Below are 8,565 nucleotides of genomic sequence, written 5' to 3'. Positions count from 1 at the left end.
GCAAATATATTTTCCCATTCTGTTGGTTGCCTCTTCACTTTCCTGACTGTTTCTTTTGCAGCACAGAAACTTCTCAATTTGATGTAATTCCAACTGTTAATTCTGGATTTGACTGCCTGTGAGTCTGGGGTCTGTTCCAAGAATTATTTGCCTATGTCTATATCTTGTAGGGCTTCTCCAATATTCTCTAATAATTTTGATTGCATAGGGTTGTAGATTTTGGTCTTTAATCCATGTTGAGTGGATTTTTGTGTAAGGTGTAGGGTAGGAGTCTTGCCTCTTGAATCTGTATGTGGAAATACAATTTTCCCAGCACCATTTATTGAATAGACTTTCCTTACTCCAGGGATTGGTTTTAGATCCTTGATCAAATATAAGTTGGCTGTAGGTGTTTGGATTGATTTCTGGTGTTTCTATTCTGCTCCAATGGTCTATCTGTCTGTTTCTGTACCAGTACCATGCTGTTTTGAATATAACTGCCCTGTAGTATGCCCTGAATTCTGGTATTGTTATGCCTTGGCTTTGTTTTTGTGGTACAAGATTGCTTAACTATTCGAAGTCTCCTGAGCCTCCCTATGAATTTCAGCATTATTTTTTACAGATCTGAGAAGAATGTCTTTGGTATTTTGATTGGTATCACATTGAATCTCTAAATTGCTTTTGGGAGAATGGACATTTTGATGGTATTGATTCTTCAATCCATGAGCATGGAAAATTTTTCAATTTTTTGGCATCCTCTTCTATTTCTTTCTTTAAGGTTTCATAATTCTCATCATAGAGATCTTTGACATCCTTGATTAAGCTTATTCCAAGGGATTTGATTGTTTTTGTAGCTATTGTGAATGGGATTGATCTTAGAAGTTCTTTCTTAGCCATGACATTGCCTGTGTATACAAACCAGACTCAAATCTAGTAGGCGAAGAGAAATAATTAAAATTAGAGCAGAAATAAACAGAATTGAATGCAAAAAATCATTACAAAAGATCAGCAAAACAAAGAGCTTTTTTTGAAAAAAAAAATAAACAAAACTGACATACCATTGGCCCAACTAACTAAAAAAAGGAGAGAGAATGCCCAAATCAATAAAATCAGAGATGAAAAAGGGAATGTAATAACAGACACCCCAGAAATAAAGAGTCATCAGAAATTACTACAAAGTGTTGTATGCCAGCAAACGGGGAAACCTATCAGAAATGGATAGATTCCTGGACACATACAATGTACCTAAGTTGAACCATAAAGACATAGAAAATCTAAACTGACCCATAAGGAAGACAGAAATTGAAAGAGTAATAAAGGCCCTCCCAACAAAGAAAAGCCCCAGACTTGATGGTCACTGCTGAATTCTACCAGACATTTAAAGAAGAACTAATTCCAATTCTTCTCAAACTATTCAGAACAATTGTAACATAGGGAATTCTCCCAAATTCTTTCTATGAAGCCAGCATCACCTTAATTTCTAAACCTGAAAAAGATGCAACAGAGAAAGAGAATTACAGGCCAATTTTCCTGATGAACATAGATGCAAAAACCCTCAACAAAATTCTGGCCAATAGAATGCAACAACACATCAGAAAGATCATACACTCAGACCAAGTGGGATTTATCCCTGGTATGCAGGGAAGGTTCAATGTTCGCAAATCAATCAATGTGATACACCACATTGACAAACTGCAGAGTATGATTATCTCAATAGATGTAGAGAAAGCATTTGATAAAATACAACACCTGTTCATGATGAAAACTTTAAGCAAATTGTGTATAGAAGGAACATTCCTCAATACAATCAAAGCAATTTATGAAAAACCCATGGCCAGCATCCTATTGAATGGGCAAAAGTTGGAAGCATTTCCACTGCGACCACTCTTGCTATTGCTATTCAGTATGGTACTGGAAGTTTTATCCAGAGCCATTAGGCAAGAAAAAGAAATTAAAGGGATACAAATTGGGGAAGAGGAAGTCAAACTATCCCTCTTTGCAGATGATATGATTCTTTATTTAGGGGATCCAAAGAACTCTACTGAGAGACTATTGGAACTCATAGAAGAGTTTGGAAAAGTAGCAGGATATAAAATCAATGTACAAAAATCAACAGCTCTTCTGACTTTTTTGGCATACCAACGTTTAGCATTTTTTAGAGCTGCTATGTTTAAAGAAGAAGATGGAATGATACTGCCTTTCCCCCACAGCTGAATACATTTTCACATGTACACCTGCTCTTGAGTTTTTTCCCTGGCACATCTATTAGATAAAAAAATTCTATTGTGTCAAGGATGCTAAGAATTTAGGGCTTATTTTTAAATCTTTGTACTTCATTGCACTGTGATTAACATACAGATTTTATGTATCTAGAGTCTCGTGAAAATTGCTAATGCTCATTGCTCTTTAACTCAGGGGGTCGCACATGTTTGTTGTGCTTTGTTTACACAGAAACAAAAGCATAGAGATGTACAAAACATGTCTATCCAAGATTACACACCCACTGAAAGCACACACAGTTTCCCCTTCACAAAGCTTGGGACAAGCTTGTGCATCTGTATGGAGGATGGTGTCTTCCCAAGCCTTCTCCTGTAGATCGTGCAGACTGGTGGCCTTGAGGAGCCCAGCTAGTAGAAGTCACTCTCGTCTGTGACATGGACGTTACAGTGGAACACAGCATTGGTTCAGTGCCCCAGGCATGAAGAGTGGCAATACCCTCACATCCCCAAACAAGACTGATAAAATTCTTGGAAAAACTATGGTTAAAAAATCTTTTTATACCAATCCCCTCTGGAGGGATCAAGATGATGGAGCAGAGGGGACAATTTAACTGCAGAAATTTTTCAGTGGGCTGTGAGTCCCTTCTTCTCAAAATCCTGAGAGGAAACCATTTGAAGAGCAAGAAACACATTCCCTGTGTTTTAGGGGACCTAGTGGGCAGGTCTCAGATGAATGCCCCAAAAATAGCCAGACGACAAGCTGATTGGGTGGGGGTGCTGCTCTGAGCAGTCAGAAAAATCAGTGTCTACTGTAGTGTCACCCAGGGAGCGAGGGAGGTCGAGCCCTAGGATTCGATTCAGTGCTAGAGAGAAAGTATATGGTTAACCATGGCTGCATTTGTCCAGGTGTTGCCACGCTACCTAGGGAGAATAAAACCCCATCATGTGTCTTGCCTCATATGTTATCCTTTCTTGTACAAAGATGTTTCCTTAAAGGTTTTGGATTAATTCCTTTATATTACAGTATACTGAGAGCTTTCTATTCCATCAGTGATTGAAATCCACAGATAGGGTGCAATTAGAGCTCGCTGGGGCCAGCTTGGAAGGTGCGTGGATCACATGTACTGAACCCACCATTGCTTCTTTTTCCCTTTCGCTGTCTCCCAGTGGCTTCCTTCTCTTCAGTGTGTGGACTGATGGGTGCGATGAGTCTGCTCTTCTTTCCATCATGCAACGTGTGCCCCCAACACGCTTCCAAAGACAAAAGGAGAGGCGTTCTGAGACAGGCAACTTTCGTCCTCTTAGCCTGGACTAATGGGATTGCTGTAGGTTCTGCTCCATGCATTTATCTCAGTGTCTGGAGATTGTAATCTACTCCTGGGTTTGAGGCCAAAGCTTGAGCTTTCATTCTGAGAGCAGCAGAAGTGGGGCAAGGTGAAACGTTTGGTGTTCAGGTTTGATATCTATCTGTTTTGGTTCATCTATGTGTTTTGTTCCAGGATAGTCACTTATCCACTCATCATCTGATACTTTATATCCTTTTACAATGACTTACATATAGAAAAGTTAGAGGAGTAGAGATTTGGTGAGTTTAGTTCATTGATAATTCTGAGGCCTATTGCTGGACAGCACTGCCATTTGGTACTTACTATGTAATCTTTTAAACTGAGTCAAGTTCTTGCTGGGGAATGCAGTTGGGATACTTATTACCTTAATATTAGATCAATTTGCTACCTTAATTCCATTTCATCAGCTTTATGGCATAAGATCAGTGGGACATCACAGAGGGAGGTGTGAAACTATTTTGGCTCATCTAACTGACGCTGACGTGGACAGTTTGGAGCAACACCAGGGATTGAGTCCAGGAGGGTAGTGGACTGTTGTGTCTGTCATATGTACAGTTCATGTGGCTGCAGGGCAATGCAGAGAAGCATAGGAGGGTATCAGTGGTCGGAGTGTCAACCTGTGTATCAAATGGGAGCAGACAGTGCTAGGTAGTAATCATGGAAATGGCTTGATCCAAAGTAGCTTCCAGAGGGATCACATTGACCATACTGCAAAGAAACATGAAGGGGCATGAACAGGAGCAGAACATCAGACCTGTAGTCATCCAGGAGTTCTAATGACTGGGACGAGCTGAAGGTGCTGGACAAGGGGAGACATGAAAGCAAAGCAAACATTGTTTTCTGAGCAGGTAGGGGTCAAGAACAAAAGAGAAAGAATCAATGATGATTTTCCAATTTTTGTCATGAGTCATTGATGAGGGCAGCTATAGAAAAAGTGCCTTTGGGAAAATCTCAACTTTGGACAAAATTTGTAGTTATGTTCCTTTGATACCCAGTGGGAATATTGAGTCACCAGAGAGAGACATGAATCCAAGGTTAGATAAAAACACAAATGAGCTAAAGGGGACTGTCAGCATTGAGAGTGTTCATTTAATTATTTTAACTTCCAGTAATATTTCAAAAAGGTGATTAATTGCACATGCGACTCTTAATGTTTCCAAAACTAGAAAGACACACAAAGCTGTCAGGTGTTATCAGAACACAGATGCACACCTCGCGTGCCTCAGGCTACACTGCTGTCCACAGACATCCAGCATTCCAGCTTCTAACAACATTGATGAGATTGTTTCCTGTTTTTCTATTTAACAAAGTTCACAGGCCGGCGCCGCGGCTCACTAGGCTAATCCTCTGCCTTGCAGCGCCGGCACACCGGGTTCTAGTCCTGGTCGGGGTGCCGGATTCTGTCCCGGTTGCCCCTCTTCCAGGCCAGCTCTCTGCTGTGGCCAGGGAGTGCAGTGGAGGATGGCCCAAGTGCTTGGGCCCTGCACCCCATGGGAGACCAGGATAAGTACCTGGCTCCTGCCATCGGATCAGTGTGGTGCGCCGGCCGCGGCGGCCATTGGAGGGTGAACCAACGGCAAAGGAAGACCTTTCTCTCTCTCTCTCTCTCTCACTGTCCACTCTGCCTGTCAAAAAAGAAAATTAGAAAAAAACAAAACAAAATAAAGTTCACTTTTGTTTCTTGTGTGTGTGTGTGTGTGTGTGTGTGGTGCTGCTTTTGCTCAATGTACTATTTGTTTCCGAAGTTCATGTTGCAATAGTTATAGTTCGTTCGTTCTCAATAATATTCTAAGAATGTAACAACTGACATTTCTATTATATTTTTATACATATTCTGGTAGTTTAATTGTTGCAGTAGGTTAAATGTTTCTAGAAAGTTCTGTTTTTTAAAGGTGATTTTAACACCTTGAATGATTATGTTCATAGTGGTCTCATATTTCCATGGGATCAATTGTAATGTTTCCTCTTTTATCCTAATTTTTGCCATGTGAGTTCTTCTCTCTCATTTATCCCTAGAATACCCAAGAGTTGGTCAATTTTGTCAATGTTTTTGAAAGTCACTTCTCAATTTCCGTGAGGTTTTTCTATTGTTCTGTATTTTGTTAATTTATGCTATATTCTTTTCCTACAATTCTTGCTGATAACTTTGGTCTTAATTTGCTATTTTCTGCTTTCCTGTGGTGTAAAGTTAGTTTGTTCAATATTTGTGAATTTTTCAGTTTTCTTTTGCCATTGATTTTTTTTGCTATTGATTACACTATGGTCTGAAAAGATCTTTAGTATGATTTTGTTCTTTTTAAATATGCTAAGAATTCTTTGTGGCATGTCCTTGCATCTCTTGGATATATCCCAAGAAGTGTGTGATCATTTTGATGAAGTTTTGGAATATTTGCTAATATTTTGTTGAGAATTTCCGCATCTTTGCTCATCAAAGATACTGGTCTATTGTTTTGTTTTTGTTTTGTGTCTTTGTTTGGTTCTGGTATCAGAATAATCCTGGCCTCATAAAAACAGTTTGGCAAAATTCTTTCCTTTTCAACATTTTGTAAAAATTTGAAAAGCATTGGAGTTAGTTCCTCTTAGAATGGATTTAAATTATGCCTGAAAAATTTAAAGGTAAAGAAGGAAGGGGGGTTGGGAGGAGGAAGAAGGGGAGAGAGTTCTTCTTAGAACTGTACTTATGGGGCCACTGCTGTGGCATAGCAGGTAAAACTGCTGCCTGCTGTGCCAGCATCCTGTATGAGCACTGGTTCAAGTCTCAGCTGCTCCACTTCCAATCCAGCTCCCTGCTAATGTGTCTGGGAAAGCAGTGGAGGATGGACCAAGTCCTTGGGCCCCTGCACCCACATGGGAGACCCAGAGGAAGCTTCTGGCTCCTGGCTTTGGACCGGCCTAGCTCTCTGGCCATTGTGGCCATTTGAGGAGTGAACCAGCAGATGGAAGATCTCTCTCTCTCTCTCTCTCTCTCTCTCTGTAACTCTGGCTTTCAAATAAATAAATAAATAAATAAATCGTTTTAAAAAGCTTTGTACCTATGAAATACATGAAATCTATTCTCTTTATATTAATGAAATTTTTCAAAATGTTTTGTGGAATTTGGTTGTAAATGCCATTAGGTCCTGGACTTCTTGTGGTGGGAGATTTTTACTCATTGCTTCAAACTGTTGCTTGTTTTGGATCTGTATAGATTTTCTATGTCTTCTTGACTTACCCTTGGTAGGTTACGCATATCCAAGCATTTATGGATTTCTTCAAAGTTTTCAAATTTGTCAGCATATAGTTGATAGTTTCTTATGATCCTTTGGATTTCTGTGGCTTTGGTTCTAACATCTCCTTTTTTTTTTGAAAAAAAAAAAATTATTTGACAGCCAGAGAGAGAGAGAGAGAGAGAGCTTTAAACCATTAGTTCACTTCACAAATAAATGCAATGGCTGAGGTAGGACCAGGTTGAACCAGCTTCTTCCAGGTCTCCCACATGGATGGCAGGGAACCGAGCACTGGGGCCATCTTCGCTGCCTTCCCAGGTGCACTAGCAGGGAACTGGATCAGAAGTGGTGCACTTGGGACTGAAACCTGTACCATATGGGATGCTTCATCAAGACAGCAGCTGCCGGTGCCGTGGCTCACTAAGCTAATCCTCCGCTTTGCAGCGCTGGCACACCGGGTTCTAGTCCTGGTCGGGGCGCCGGATTCTGTCCCGGTTGCCCCTCTTCCAGGCCAGCTCTCTGCTGTGGCCAGGGAGTGCAGTGGAGGATGGCCCAAGTGCTTGGGCCCTGCACCCACTGGGAGACCAGGAGAAGTACCTGGCTCCTGCCTTCGGATCAGCGCGGTTCGCCAGCCGCAACACGCCGGCCGCGGCGGCCATTGGAGGATGAACCAACGGCAAAGGAAGACCTTTCTCTCTCTCTCTCTCACTGTCCACTCTGCCTGTCAAAAAATAAAAATAAATAAGTAAATAAAAAAGACAGCAGCTTAAGCCACTGTGACGTAATGCCAACCCCATACCTCCGCTTTAATTGCTGCCCTGTTTGCAACAGCCAAACTTGGAGTCAACTAAGGTGTTCATCATCAGATGAATGGATACAAAAATGTAATAAAATAGAAAACTATCCAGGCACAACAAAGAATGAAATACAGTCACTTGCAGAAAAATGGATGGAACTGGAGGACACAGTATTGAGTGAAATAAGCCAGACACAGAAAGACAAATACGACATGTTCTTTTTTATATGTGGGAAAAAGAAAACAAACAAACAAAAACAAATCCCCTCAGTAGAAACCCAGATTACTATATGCATGGAGGGGTGAGAGGGTTAGAAGTCTGGGGAAAAATAGGGAAATCTGGGTGTAGTTAATTCGTTGTGATAAATAGATTAACATGAAGTATTAATAATAGGAAAAGTATGTTGTAGGGTGTATGACACCTCCTTATATTACCGACTTTAAATTTTTTTACAAATATAAAACTATTCTAAAATAAAATGTAAAAGGTTAGACTCTATTTTGTACCTTTTGAAATAATCATAGTTTTGCTTTATTTTTAAATGTGGTGTACTAAACTGATTTATTTTTCAATATTAAACCAATCTTGGAATAAGCATCCGTAAATCATTATGTATTTATAACTTTATATAGTGCTGTACTAGATTTGCTAAACTTTTATTTATTATTTTCATATCTATGTTAATGAGAGTTATTTCTTCTCCATTCTTACAATTCGCTTATACAGATTTGATTTTAAGGACATATCAGCTCCCTAAAGCATGTTGGATTTTCAGTGTTCTTCTATTCTACAGGAAGAATTTGTAGTAATTCATGAGTGAAGTTTAGGCCTGAGATTTTCTTTGTAGGATGTTTTTAAGATCAAGTCTTGAGCAGATATAGAACTGTTAAGATTTTCCATTTCTGCTGTGTCATGTTACAGGTGGAGATAAGATGCAAATATTTATCTTGGTGAGACGGTGATATCTGGGGTGTGTTTGTACTATGGCAAATCCTACCTGGTCAAAACAGATTGTCAT

Source organism: Oryctolagus cuniculus, chromosome 16 (assembly GCF_964237555.1).
Source record: "Oryctolagus cuniculus chromosome 16, mOryCun1.1, whole genome shotgun sequence".
Taxonomy (NCBI): Eukaryota; Metazoa; Chordata; class Mammalia; order Lagomorpha; family Leporidae; genus Oryctolagus; species Oryctolagus cuniculus.
The sequence above is the reverse complement of the archived record's forward strand: the minus strand, read 5'-3'. Positions refer to the sequence as shown.